Here is a 14,507-nt window from a genome sequence, read left to right as displayed (position 1 = left end):
TTTGTTTGGTTGCTTTTATGGGGATTTGTTTGTGATGGATGGGGAGAATACAATACTTGACAATCTAATTTCTTAACTTTCTGCTGAAGAATGCTTTGGAATTTGAAGACAATCAGTTTTCCAGTCTAGCAAGTCTGTTATGATGAACTTCAATATAATTGATCTCTCTCAAAACTGAATCAATCAGTTCTTTGTTTGTGAAGTAGTTTTCGGGAAATTATGTTATAAGGCATTATTATAGTCTACAACAATATTGTTCATAGGATATGCAAATTGAATTTCATAGCATTTACAGAATGTACACACAAGAATGCAAATTCGGGCAAATTAAAATGTCACGTTCAGATTCAGACTCAGATTCATCTTTATTGATCTATAACAGGACATAATAAACTTTGCCTCCATTGACATTTGTACAATAACACAAACACATCTCACATCACTTACTTGTTTCCATGACAGTTGCAATGTACATTATAACATAAAAACTAAATAAACCAACTAGAAAGATCTCTATGTTTACTGTGCCTCCGCTGTGTCACATTATTTTCCAAACAAATTCACATTGCATCCCAGCAATAACAACGACAACAAATGGAACTAAATGTCGAACAAATCAAAAGAAAAGAAAAACGTTGATTGACAAATACCCCTCACATAACTGTGTAATAACACCAATGAAAATTAAACCAAAAAGTTGTCAAGTCATCATGATTATGGAAGAAGTCCATGCTACACACGTAGCTATCTTTTAACCAAAGGCCTTTTTACGATTATGATAACCTGCAAAACCTTGAAAGAGTTTGTTTGTTTGTTTTTTTTTAACCAGATATTCATCCCTTCAAGGTTGGTGCTTCAGTATACCATTATGTCATACTCCTGTGGCATCTGTAACTACAAAGAGCAATAATTCAGCCGACATTGAACAAGATCTGGCAGTTTCAATAAGACAAGCTAGCAAGAGATAGGGAAACAAAGCCACAACATTCATCACTCCGCACAATTTCATATATCGGTGATCTTGTTTACATTGCTCTTGTCAGCTCCATTTTGCGTCGAAGACATAGATTGGCCGCCTCATTGCATGTACTTTTACGCTCTTGCAGTAGCCATAGATCATAACGTATGTCCATATTTTGTGCATAGTTTACTTTCATCTTCCTCACTGGTACTATCAGGTTCAAGTTGAGGTTTCTGAACAATTTAATTCTATATGAAAATAAATGAAAATAAAATTAACAATAAAATAAATTGAAATTAAAATTGAAATTCGCAATTCGACGAAAACACACAATAATTATAAATTATAATGTGTGCATCAGGTTTATTATCAGGAACAGTCCTACTCTTTAGATCGTTAGAACACGCAGACAAGCAAAAGGAGGATGGGAAGGGAAATACCATGTGTACTAATTAAAAAAAAAGGAAAATCATAACGAAGAAGGAAAATATACAGAAAGAACATTTGGTATAATCAAAGAAATTGGATATTATATTGTACCTTAGTTGTGACCCTAAAGAAACATCTATTTGATGGTACAAATGAACCTAAGGTTTACATAAACAGCTATTGGCATCGTCGAGATATATCGCATCGAAATTAGACACGCACGTCCCATATCTTGTCTGTCTCAGCAATGCAGATCGCGTAGCCCGACTTTCAATCAGACGTTACTCGTATGCAGTGGACAAATTAAGCGATCATATTAATGCGTTCTCCTCCATTAAACATGCGAAATGCCGTACGAGTTATGTATGTCTGGCCGGACGCTTGTCAATGCCCATTTAGTCTACGTTCTCATTACCTGTTCCCACAAGTCAACAGCGCTTCAGGGTTTGTCTGCCCAGGCTTCCAAAGACAGTATATTATGTTAATATGCTTGTCTTTTGATGCGTCTATTTTGAATTAGTTTTCGTTTGTATCATCCATGTTTTACTCTCTGAAATTTATGTAGATGTTACTAGGATGTACTGTTTATCGCTATATGCATAATATTTGCTCTTCCTATTCGACTTCAATGCATGTGTCGTTATGAGATATAATTTCATGCTGCCAATACAAAAGTTCTTTGACAGCTCTTCATCATTGTATAAAATCATTCTATTTATCCTGGAAAATGTATTCCTCGGTTTGCTTTAAAAAATATATTATTCTTAAAATTACAACGATAACAGCAGTTTATTGCAAGACTAAAAGCATCTTTGAAGAACACTGTTGAAAGTATGTCTATTGTATGTTGATTTAACAAATAGAACATAAATGCCAATTAATATCAAAATGAAACAAATTTCAACACACTTGTTTTTGCCAGCGCTTGGGCTATTGTAGGTCATCGTTCCGGTATTTATTAATAGTTTAAACCTATATCTACTCAGGAATAGTGTTACTTTTTTTTTATGCCTCCGCCACGAAGTGGTGCCGGAGGCATTATGTTTTCGGGTTGTCCGTCCGTCCGTCCTTCCGTCCGTCCGTAATGAATTTTGTGGACAAGGTAACTATCAAAACCTGTTGAGGTATCCTAATGAAACTTGGCATGTATGTGTATTAGGGGGTGAAGTTGTGCCTATCAACTTTTGGGTGCACATGCTCAAGGTCAAAGGTCAAAAGGTCAAAAGGTCAAGGTCAAATACATAAAATTTCACTATTTCCACCATATCTATTGAATGCCTGAAGATATTTTCTTGAAACTTAGTGTATACATGTATTACCCAATTAAAATTCTCTGGTGAAAGTTTGGGTCATGAGGTCAAAGGTCAAAGGTCAAAGGTCAAAAGGTCACGGTCAAATGCATAAAATTTCACTATTTCCCCCATATCTATTGAATGCCTGAAGATATTTTCTTGAAACTTAGTGTATACATGTATTGCCCAATTAAGATTCTCTGGTGAAAGTTTGGGTCATGAGGTCAAAGGTCAAAGGTCAAAAGGTCAAGTAAAAATATTAAAACTTCTTTTTTTTTCTCCATACCTTGGAAAATTGTTCAAGGTATCTTCATGGAACATAATATATACATACTGACTGGAAGTGATTATCTAGAGAATGTAGGGTTCATGGGGTCAAAGGTCAGGGGTTAAAGGTCAAGTGCAACACTTCAAAATTTTCCCTCCTATCATGCAATGCCAGAAGGGTTTTTTTTTTTTTTTTTTTTTTTTACACTTGGTGTATGCATGCATGTGTAACCTAATAGAAATTCTCTGGAAAGTTTTTTTTTTCTTCTTTTTTTGCCTCAAAGGTCAAAAGATCAAAGATCAAGTGAAAGTGCTGAACTAACTTTTTCCTCCATATCTCGGAAGTGGCTCAAGTTATCTTGAAACATAGTACATATTATGCATGTTCTACCTGAAAGTGATTATCTTATGAATTTTAGGGTCAAGGGCCAGATGAAAATGGTAACAATTTACTATTCAATGCAGAAATTGCACTTTTTCTCCACACCTGTACCTTGAAAATTACTCAATGCCTAAATGTATGAATGGTTCAAAGTCGAGTTAAAGTCCTTAAATCCCTAGATACATGCTCTCCTATTCATCCAATTAAACCTATGTCAAGGAAGGTGAACATTCAACACATTTGTGACAAACTTGTCATTTCAATATTTTGCCAATTTTGTGAAAATATAATCACACATTGTCCACATGTACTATCTAGACCTATTGGGAAAATCATGCATTGTGGCGGAGGCATACCAGTCACCAAAGCGACATTTCTAGTTTCTTTTTCAGTCCCTTATCAATGTATAAATTATGTATTATATATATATATATATATATATATATATGCGTATCAATATTTTATTTTGTTCTATCTATTTTCGATGCATGTTACTCAATGTTCAGACGTCCCGTTGCACACTCATATAAAGTTAAAGCTGAGAAACAAGCAACATGCTGTCCTGTATAAGTGTTTAAAATATCTATCATTGTATAGATTTGGGGGATCATCTCCTTTCTTGTGAAGCTCGTTGATAAAGTGAAAAACATCTTGAGAGGTCAATTCTGCAATATCTTTGTTTCATGTATATCAACCAGAAGAGCCATAAGCACGCAATCGATGTCTTTTACAGTACGCATTATACGATATTTCATTGGAAGTCCTCTATGCCAGTCTGGGAGAGTGTAATGATCCACTGATTTTTCAGCTCCAAAGCTTGAGACAAGTTGTTCCCGACCATATGCCGACTGCGTTCTCACTCGATTATGCAGATGCATGGGTGACGGTTGGCAGGTAACCGTAATAATGTGTAACAGTTTTCTTCATCTCCATAAATCTCGAGCCGATGACAGTGCAACAAATCCACTCAGGTTTGGCAAGAATGTCGACGGCACGTTCTATCTGATCAAATTTAAGTAAGTCAAAGACATTGTCCAAAAAGGTACCGGGATGCAATCATTCAGTAAGCTCGTTATTGTGCCTAACCTTGCATACCTGCATGATACCATCTAATTTGCTACTTATCGTTCCTGATTATCGCACGATTCTTTGGCCTAATGCGGGATTCCACTACCCTCCTTCAGCTAATTAGACAATCGATAGCACACCATTATAAGAGACATGTTATTACCGCTACTCTTCACTATGCCTACTCTGACCCAATTCTTACAGGCAAGAGTGGTGAGAAAATAGCGAGGTTCAATAAACTTATCCTCACTCTTAGGTTATGGACTAGTCTTCTTCCACTGCGCTCCAGATATTTGCCAGAATTCATGAACACTGGCTTTGTCTTCATCCAGACCTTTACCGGGTCTTTTGTGTTATTTTTCCTGATGATCCATATGCCACTCTAATTTCAACGTGTCACACCATTATACGGCAGTTGTTTTTTGTTTGTTTGTTTGTTTGTTTTTATTATTATTATTATTATTATTATTATTATTATTATTATTATTATTATTATTATTATTGCCTACTTCGCGTGGGCTTTTTCATGTAAATGTTCATTGCGGCTCATTAGTTTTCTTCGTGTCTTCGTGACCGCATTGCCGTATCTACACAACATCCCAATGTCAATGTAAAGGGAAGAAGGCATGCCTGGTACACACTGGGGAGGGTATAATGAATCCTAAATCATTGCGTGTGTGTTCGTGTTTTTTTGTTTTTTTTTTGTTATTATTCTTAACATGATGTCTACACCTATCGTTGGGACTCATCACCTCACTTACTCCCCTCAGACTCTCTATCAGTATCACTTAAGCCTGGCGTAGCCCAGCGCATATTGCCGTCATCTTATCTGTGTCTGACTGGGATCGACCCATCCAAAGTCCTCTTGCCTTGTGTGCGTGCTGATCGCCTGTTTATTACTGAGAAAGTTTCGCCGTAAATGCCAACAATCCAAACCATTTCCCCTCTAGAGGGACAACGAGTGGGAGCTGTATGGCCAGGGTACCGCTAGAGAAGCAGGAAAGCAGACGTTTGTGGCCACACAAATGCACTCTTCTAACTCCTCTATGACTTATGGTGATTGAACTTAGCCTGTCTTATATTTCGTTTTGAAGCGAGATGTGATTTGCGTCAGAGGTTCACTGTAAAAATAAATAAACAAATATATATAGATAAAAATAAATATCAGCAGACCACTTCCCCTCTGTCACTGCCTTAGACCGGACTATACTGAATGATGATGCATTCTGTAAGCTGACGTGATTATGGATGCTGTAATAGATTCATGGTAATGGTCTTTTGCGTCATGCAGGTAATTTGCACTGTGTGTACAGTTCGTTATTGATAGTTTGTTTCTAACCTCACCAAACCACTTACCTTTTTGGACCATATTTAGCTTTCCTCTGCATCTCTTGGCAAGATCTGGTTTCACGAAGTATGTAATCAAACAGCCCCAAAGCATGTTCTTACAGGCGACTTAATGGCAATGAATTGATTGTTGAATTGTACGGTCCATTGTGCGACCATTGATCCGCAGACGGAGGAACGGCTGACACAGTGAGAGAAGGTAGAAATATAATATGTCGCGTAACTATTGACGGAGTATTATTCCGTGCAGTCAACCTTCGAGGGGAAATATCCATGATTATTGAGCAGCATGGTTCAGAAAGGGAGGCATACGCCTGCTTTATTCTATTTTGTTTTGTTTTTGTTTTGGAAGGGGGTTGTTTTGATGTTTAATCATTACTCTTTTATAGGTTCCTATTTTTAGTCAAAGATTTATTTAACAAGACATACCAGTCCAATAATCTCTGTACTGTCAACTTAATCACACAACGAAAAATGTCCAGCTCATCTTTTTTTTTTTTTCTTCACTGAACTACTTAAGTATAGTTACGATGACAGCCAATTGTTAGTTTTTATTCTCGGATTGTTATGATTGTCTTTCTTTTGATGGTGTACAGAATGAGAGAGGTACCTAGTAAAAAGTCTGATTTCTAACCGGATCTGTTTCAGCTTTTTATACTTCATTTAAACAAAACAACAAATAGTAAGGACTAGCAAGTGCATACACTTTCCAGTATTGCTTATTAGTTATATTTTTATTCGTCTTCTCTGGAGGTTTCCTTTGTTTTTCTTTCTCTCTTTTTTTTAACGAACAATTTATAATTGATTTACCAAGTGATTAAAGTGGACCACAGCGGTGGACGCACTTTCAGGATTATTTTCATGTATGATGAGTTTTTGGTTCCTTCTTTCACTGTCCATGCCATTTTCTTGCATAGTTTTTGGTTCCTTCTTTCACTGTCCATGCCATTTTCTTCCATCCGTCTGTGCATAATGCCACTCTCCTATACAAGTACAGTGCTCTCCTGGCAATTTTCTATATTCCGATTCCAAACAATTTGAATTTCAATTCAATTACAATCGACCACATCAAATATGAAAAAAAAAAAAGGTATAGGATTTATTCCCTCTCGGGATTCCGATTTGCCTATAGTCTTGAACCAACCTAATTAAAGCTTCCTTTTTTTCATCACAGTATTCCCACATCTTGAACTGACTGTTTATCTAGTCCTACATCGTATCTTTTTAATAGAGCGTAGATCATGTTGCAAAATTAACCAAAGACAAGAATTGCAATTGAATTATGACTGTCTAGAGCTTCATGCGGTCGTTGCATCTCTTTGAAAAAGTTCTCTTCTGCAGGTAGTAGGAATGATATCACATGAAACTGGAAAAATAAGCCTTTAAAGAGGACTGCTCGAATACATTACATTATAACCAGTGATGGTTGGAAGCCTCCTTGTTTGATACTCACTTCTCATTTGTCCTAATTGGTTTCTAAGTCTGCCACTTTGACTTTGCTACTTTTTCCCCAGTATCTTCAAGGGTTTGTTATTTGTTAAAGGTTGAATTCATTATCACGTGTCTTCTTGTATGCTTAACTCACATTCTTAATCAATTCAAAACAGACAAATAAAAATATTAATTAAAAAACGGGATTATGATGTTGGCAATTCACCTTTTAACAATTCCTCTACCCTCCCGGCTGGGCCCCACTCTGCTCCGACTCTCCAAAGCTACTTCACGCACGCTTCATCACTCAAGCCCTCCAACAAAACATTCTAGGATGTCTCCTTTTACGCCAGCAAATCTCTCTCTCTCTCTCTCTCTCTCTCTCTCTCTCTCTTTCTTCTCTCCCTTTCTTTCTTTATGAGGACACAATGTTCCACTCATCGTAGCAAATGCTCATTTCCAAAAAGCTCTCAAAAACCTTTTTCCTGTCTTTCTTTCTCTACTTTTATATAGCAACTTCTGTGAAAAAGAAAATTAATTATCTTTGTCTCCATGCACCATTTACTTCTGTCATGTATATGTAAATCAATGATCTGGGTAACATCGGATCTTGTAAATCTATACCAAATAAATGCACTAAGATTTAATATTGAACACTATTTCAGTATACATTTGCATGTCCTTAATAATCTCTCGCCAAAAGCTATGCTCATACAAACACACAATCATAATCGTACACACCTTGGCAGTATGTACATCTACATACTGCCAAGATGAGGCCTCCATCCATTTCAAGCTTAATCGCTTATGATGGTGGTCTCCTGCATTCAATTATCTCTGTTGTTTACTAAAAAATACTGTATATTTTATTTCATGTTTCTGTGTATCAACATTGCTCAATGCAATCACCTATGTGAATCTATTTATGTACTGTTATCGATTTATTTCACTGCACTTGTTATTCTTTGTCTTTGTACTTTTTGAAGTTTGCATTCAAATTGCATTTGATTGAATGCAGAAATAAAAGCAAACAGACAAACAAACAAAATGTACATCTACATCATCTCTCTCACAAAAAAAAAAATATATATATATATATATACATATATATATATTGGTTCACTGTCATTCTATATAATATGCTCTTGTTTTGCCCCCCCCCCCCCAAAAAAAAAAAGAAAAAAAAAAGGTGGATTATGTGAGGACACAGACACAGACGCAAAAGGTTTCTTTCATGATACCCTCGTTAAGTTTCTATCACACTTCTGTGGCAACGTCTTCATGATTTTGTGCTATGTTTCTTCGGGGATGACAGACAAGAATCTCATATTCCGACTATTCCTAGACAGCAAACCTTCTTATGACATTACATCGATCTATCGATACATAAATATATTCAATAGCGATGTATCTCACACTCTGCGGTTCTTCCACAACATTTTACTAGATGTTTATTATGTTGCAAGTTGTGCTTATGGGTTTACAACCTATGTGCTTTGATTGAGTTGCCAATCTTTAAACAATAAAGGATGAACAGACTGCAGTCGTAAAACTGCATTATTGCAGAAAGCTGAGAGTAAAACGCACCATATGCATGTCAACGCAGTCCATATATCTGCTGACCTAGATATATTTGACGTAAATCCGTTGGTCCTTCCTTTCACTCACTGTGAAAGAGCAAGCGAGATGATAACCTTTAAACAAGCCACCACCCACACTTATCATGCTAGCTCTTCGGCCAATATGGCGTAAATAGGTCAGGAATTAGACATGGAATAAAAAGGAAAAATTTATCCGTTAGATTACACATCTTGTCGGAGGGCGATCAGTAACCTTCAGTGTAAGACTAGCTGACTGATATCATGGTACAGTGTTGATTATGACTTCCTTCAGGAAATTATGATAGGCCGATATCCACAATCCAGGGTCCAAACCGCTGATTTCAGATGCATTAGACAGTGTTAGACATATCTGATGTCGTGCAAGGAAAGCGCGTAATCATTGCTTGGTCCATAGAACAAGATTCCATCAGGCCAAGCAACAGTGGCTGTTGTACCGCGCACGTCGATATTAATGCGATGGCTCAAGCCACTGCTCACGCTGGTGCCTACTGATCAAGCTGAATATGCAGTACATAGAGCATAAAACTGAACTAAACATAAAACAGTTTAAACATTTGTTCATCGTGACACATGAACTCATCATGAGAACATTACAAAACAACACAGGATTAGGCCTATTAAAAGTAAATAAATATAAAATACTGTTGTTGTTGTTGTTGTTGTTGTTGTTGTTGTTGTTGTTGTTGTTGTTGTTGTTGTTGTTGTTGTTTGACATGAGTTATTAAATTCATCTTATACCTCAAATTTCTTTTGGAAACTAAAATATGCATTTATTCTCAGAAGAGAATATGCCGACCTTAATATAATACACATCGTTTCATCTATTCGTGACAAACAATTGGATTTGTTTCTGCAATTCGAAAATAAACATGTCTATTCTGTCCTTAATCCCCGTTAAGAAAATATACCTTGTGAAATAGGGTGAATCCGGGAACTACTATAATGCTATTTGCGGCAATTGCTATGCCCAGAAGTTCATTTCTAACTGACAAGCATGAATTTCTGGTATACGCGTATCACATTACTGCCATAATTTACTTGGGAATGTCATTAAAGTTCCGATGTGCTATTAGGGGATGATTAGTCTGCTATTAGCAAATTGTGTGAGTCGATGAGTAGAGCTTGTTATTGCAGTGTTGCCGCCGTAACAGGCAGCTTTCGTACAAATCAAGCTGTCGCCGATGCTACAGACAATATCAGCCATGTGTGACGGATGGTGTCCTTGGCATTAAATACGTGCCTATATGCACGCTTCGCTTTGCCTTGTCCATTTTCCCATGCGTACACCAATTCTGAAAACATGATAATCAACAAGCAAAAATTGTGCCAAGTTACAACTCCAGTATAATATTCAATCCGTCAAACCTGCCTATACAAATGCCATCACTACTGTACCTCTACTATTGCAAAACCAGTGGCACCTTTTAAAGTTTAACACGTCATCATGCGGGATAGCTAGCTCTATTTCTTCCATTTCATTATAGGCCATGATTCATGTCCATCTAGAGCTCTATTTGAAGCAACGCAGGGGGGTGGGGGGCAATTCCTAGACAGTGATTCTATAAATATTATTCTTGTTCAGAAAATGCATATCCCCAAGTCAAAAAAAAAAAAAAGCTGCCCACAAAGACAAAAGAGTGAAAAAAGGATTAATTTTGTCTATCATCTCCACTTTAAATTCAGCCAACCAATCAGAGATATCGTATTCAGACGCTACCAGTGAAGTAGGCAAATCACGATCGCCGTAATATTGCCTGAAATCCAAGATGGCAGCTTTCATGAAACATCTGTCTAAATTTTGCGTTTTGCATGCAGATGAGTCGGCGAAAAGCAGTTGAAGAAATAAACAGCTACATTGTGTTAACGATTCGTTGATTTTACGGGGATGGATGAAATATGACTGCAAAGAACGTAACATCTCATCTGCAAATTGCTTTCATGTAGGCCCCTAAAATATATCATTGAATGTTTCATGCGCCATACATATTCATCAATATTGAATTAGCTTCAACGGAACCTGACGAATTAGGCATATGTATGATTCAGAAATATGTTTCGACTTGCCAAATGGTGCAATGTTGTGGCAGTGCACTGTGTATTGATGAAAAGATGAAATTGAGAAACTTATGTTCGATATTATTGGTATTCCTTGCCATGTGTTGATTATTAGAATCATGTTGTGCTTTTGTTTGCATTATGAACCATGCAACGAATAGTTCATAAAATTTCAACCCTTTGTATTTTCATCATTTTCAGTAGCAATTGCCGCAGTGGAAAGATCTGATATGCGGAAAATTTGGCGTAAGTGTTATGTTCTCGCAGGATATTTTTCAATTCAGGGTCTCATCAATTCACCGGGGTCCTTGAGGAAGAATACAAGGGGGTAGGGTCCTAGAATCTTGTTCATTATTGGGGCCCTGACACTGTATAAAAGAGACGTAATTTCAAATCTATAAAACACAGATCAATTGTCTTAAACATGATTTACTGCAAAATGTGTGTACTTCATGTTTCATTCAAATGAGGTATTTAATGAGGTATATAAAAATAATTTACCTCACTTCAAACAGCCCTCTTGCTTCTTTTTTTTTTTTTTTTGAAGTATCAGCCTATAAATGTTTTGTAGATAAGCCTATACTCTATTCGTCCATTTGAAATTTGGAACCTCTTTTCCACCATGGTCTGCTTTACTTAACCCCAGAATGTATTAAAAGGTTAAATGCTAATATTTTTTCTTCAAATCCACGGTACTTATAGTGTTACCCCCCCCCCCCGCAACCATTGCAGATGCGAGGAAAACCTCGCACTACTTCGCAATAGTTTGGATGTCAAACAATTCTGATAATAAATCTGATGATGGTATGTGGACAAGAGAAGTAAGCATGAGCTGCATGTTACAGATTCGTGTATGTCACCGTATAGTGTGGAGACACTGACATTCCTAATCACTGAGGGAGACGTTTCCTACAAAGCCAAAACCAGTATAAGGTCCCTCCCAGCATTGCAGCCACATAAAAATTAATCATCCAATGCATGTCCCATGGCATATTAGAAGTTGTTCCATAGCACACTATCAATTTCGCAAACAACAATGCGTTGGTGTTGTCTTTTGTCTGTATCAAAAGCATTATCTATGGCAAATCCGACGAAATTTTGTATTTGGGGCATAATCATGTTTACATACTATAACCAAAAGGCTACTAATAAAACTGCCAATGTCAGAATGTTGTCAATGATGAATATGTTTTCAAACTAATTGTTTGTATACTATATGTTCAAAGTGCTGTTTTTCTAACGATGACCTATTGTGCAGAAAGCCCATTACGCTTTGGTTTTCTCCATCCGTCCTGATTTTCTGTTGGTTAACTTACACACACACACACACACACACACACACACACACACACACACAGAGAAAAGTGCAGCACTTGTCTGAAAGCGGAAAAACAAGCAAGTACGCAAAACAACTAAACCAGGCTCTCTCTCTCTCTCTCTCTCTCTCTCTATATATATATATATATATGTATATATATATATATATATATATATATATATATATATATATATGCATATACATACAAGTATAAAAGCGTCCATAGGGGGAAAGGGGGACATTTTTTTTATTCCCCTTAAGGTTTTGACAATGTTTTACAAAGCCTTACCATTGATCTTGGGCCTCTGAGTCAGGACTACTCCACAGTAGGGCATAGATTGAGGACTGTACCATCAATACAATTTAGGGGAGATTGGCAGTGATGCAAAAAAAAAAAATGGATGTATATATTGGATGTGCATAGAAGACTGGTCGTGGGGGAATTCAGGTATATCTGATTTTTTATGAAGAAATTGGTATTTTCTCTTTAACATACATGAATGAGTGGTATAAAATGCATTTTGTGCTCTTGTGAGTTCAGTTCTGCATTGAGCCCATATTAATGCATAATTTTTCAAAAAGGGCAATGTTTGCATTTTTCTGAATATTTTCAGAAATAACATTATTATTACTATTTATTATTACTATTATTATTATTATTATTATTATTATTGTCATTATCATTATCATTATTATCATTATTATCATTATTATTATTATTATTATTATTATCATTATTATTATTATCATTATTATTATTATTATTATTATTATTATTATTATTATTATTATTATTATTGTTATTATTATTATATATAGGTGTGACGGAGGAATGACTGCTCGCAGTCCGTCACACCTATACATAAAGGTAATGCACCACCCACAACGTACGAGGCCGAGCCAACTTCACCTTATGATGACAGCACTTACATTGCTTGTATTATACTACTTGAAACGGATCAATTTAGTGTAAGTGTACATCGATGATGTATTTATGTTCAAACGAAGTTTGTCATATCATTTTAGTATTGTAACATTAAACATTCGATTCAGAAAATATCTGTTTCTCTCCGTCAGGATTAAAGGGAAGGGAAAAAAAAACATATTTACGTAAGACCAGACGCATATCTCTTCCTGCACATTGTTAAACGCACAAACACGCTATCACAGTACACCCACGTAAGACATACATTGTAAGTGACCGTGCATCACAAAACGAACAAAGAGTCGCACACAGTGATTTTGTGTGAGGACTGAAAATCGGTGAAATTGGTCTACCTAGCCAATCTTGAGTTTTTCATATTTTCTGATAGAGCAAGTCATCTTCTACATTATGTGAAAGTTTGGGATAATAAAACAAAGAGCAGTTTTTTTTTTTTTTTCTCAAACACTTTCTTGTAGAATAGTGTGGTAGTGCCTTATAGATCCCCCTCTTTATTTCTATAAAATCCTGTACACACTCTTCACTTTCTACTCTAGTAACGTTAGAAATGAAAATGTGATTTTGTGATGCAGGGTTATCTTACGTGAGATGTCTCACGTGAGATGTTGACCCTTCAAATACGAACAAATTCCATGAAACGTACAACGAAATAAATCATGCATTATAAAAGCATTATGAATACATCTTGGCAGAGTCTAGGTGATTCCAAGCCAGCAGCCCCAATACGTGTTGTTGTTGAACGAATAGATGCAATAGATGACTGAATTATTGAACATGTTACAAGGAGGGCAATGTTAGTGAGGGCCTGGAGGGAAGACATTTGCTAGTTTCTTTATGTCCAAACAGAAGACAAAATTTACTCACGTGTCTACTTTCAAAGATTACTAATTATTTTGTCTATTGCCTCACATCTATCGCCTACTAAGATAACATCATTAACATGATCAAACAATGCGTAAACGACACGCTATCTTTATACGTAATCAGATTTAGAGAATCATTGAATATTAAAGAGTTATCTGTTTCTAAAGGGCATATCTTGAACTATGATCTCACTTAATAGTCTAAGCATTTGACAATGAAAAAAAAATGCACTCATGGTAAAAAAAAATGCACTGAAGATTACAAGTAGACTTGAAGAAGCAATTCTCTCATAATTGGTAATATTGCTTCCATTAAGATAACGCAAATCGATTGAAGTACTTCGCTGCATTTTCAAATGATGCCTGTGTGTAGTGACACACATTAGAAAGATAGCGACTTGATAATAGTGACAAGTATTTGGGTTCATTTACTGTATTTTGAACACAGCAAGCAAAAACGTTAGCGAAATAACACGCACACACACACCACGCGCGCGCGTGCGTACACACACCCATACATCATGACTGT

Source organism: Diadema setosum, chromosome 13 (assembly GCF_964275005.1).
Source record: "Diadema setosum chromosome 13, eeDiaSeto1, whole genome shotgun sequence".
Lineage (NCBI taxonomy): Eukaryota > Metazoa > Echinodermata > Echinoidea > Diadematoida > Diadematidae > Diadema > Diadema setosum.
Note: the sequence above shows the minus strand (reverse complement) of the source record.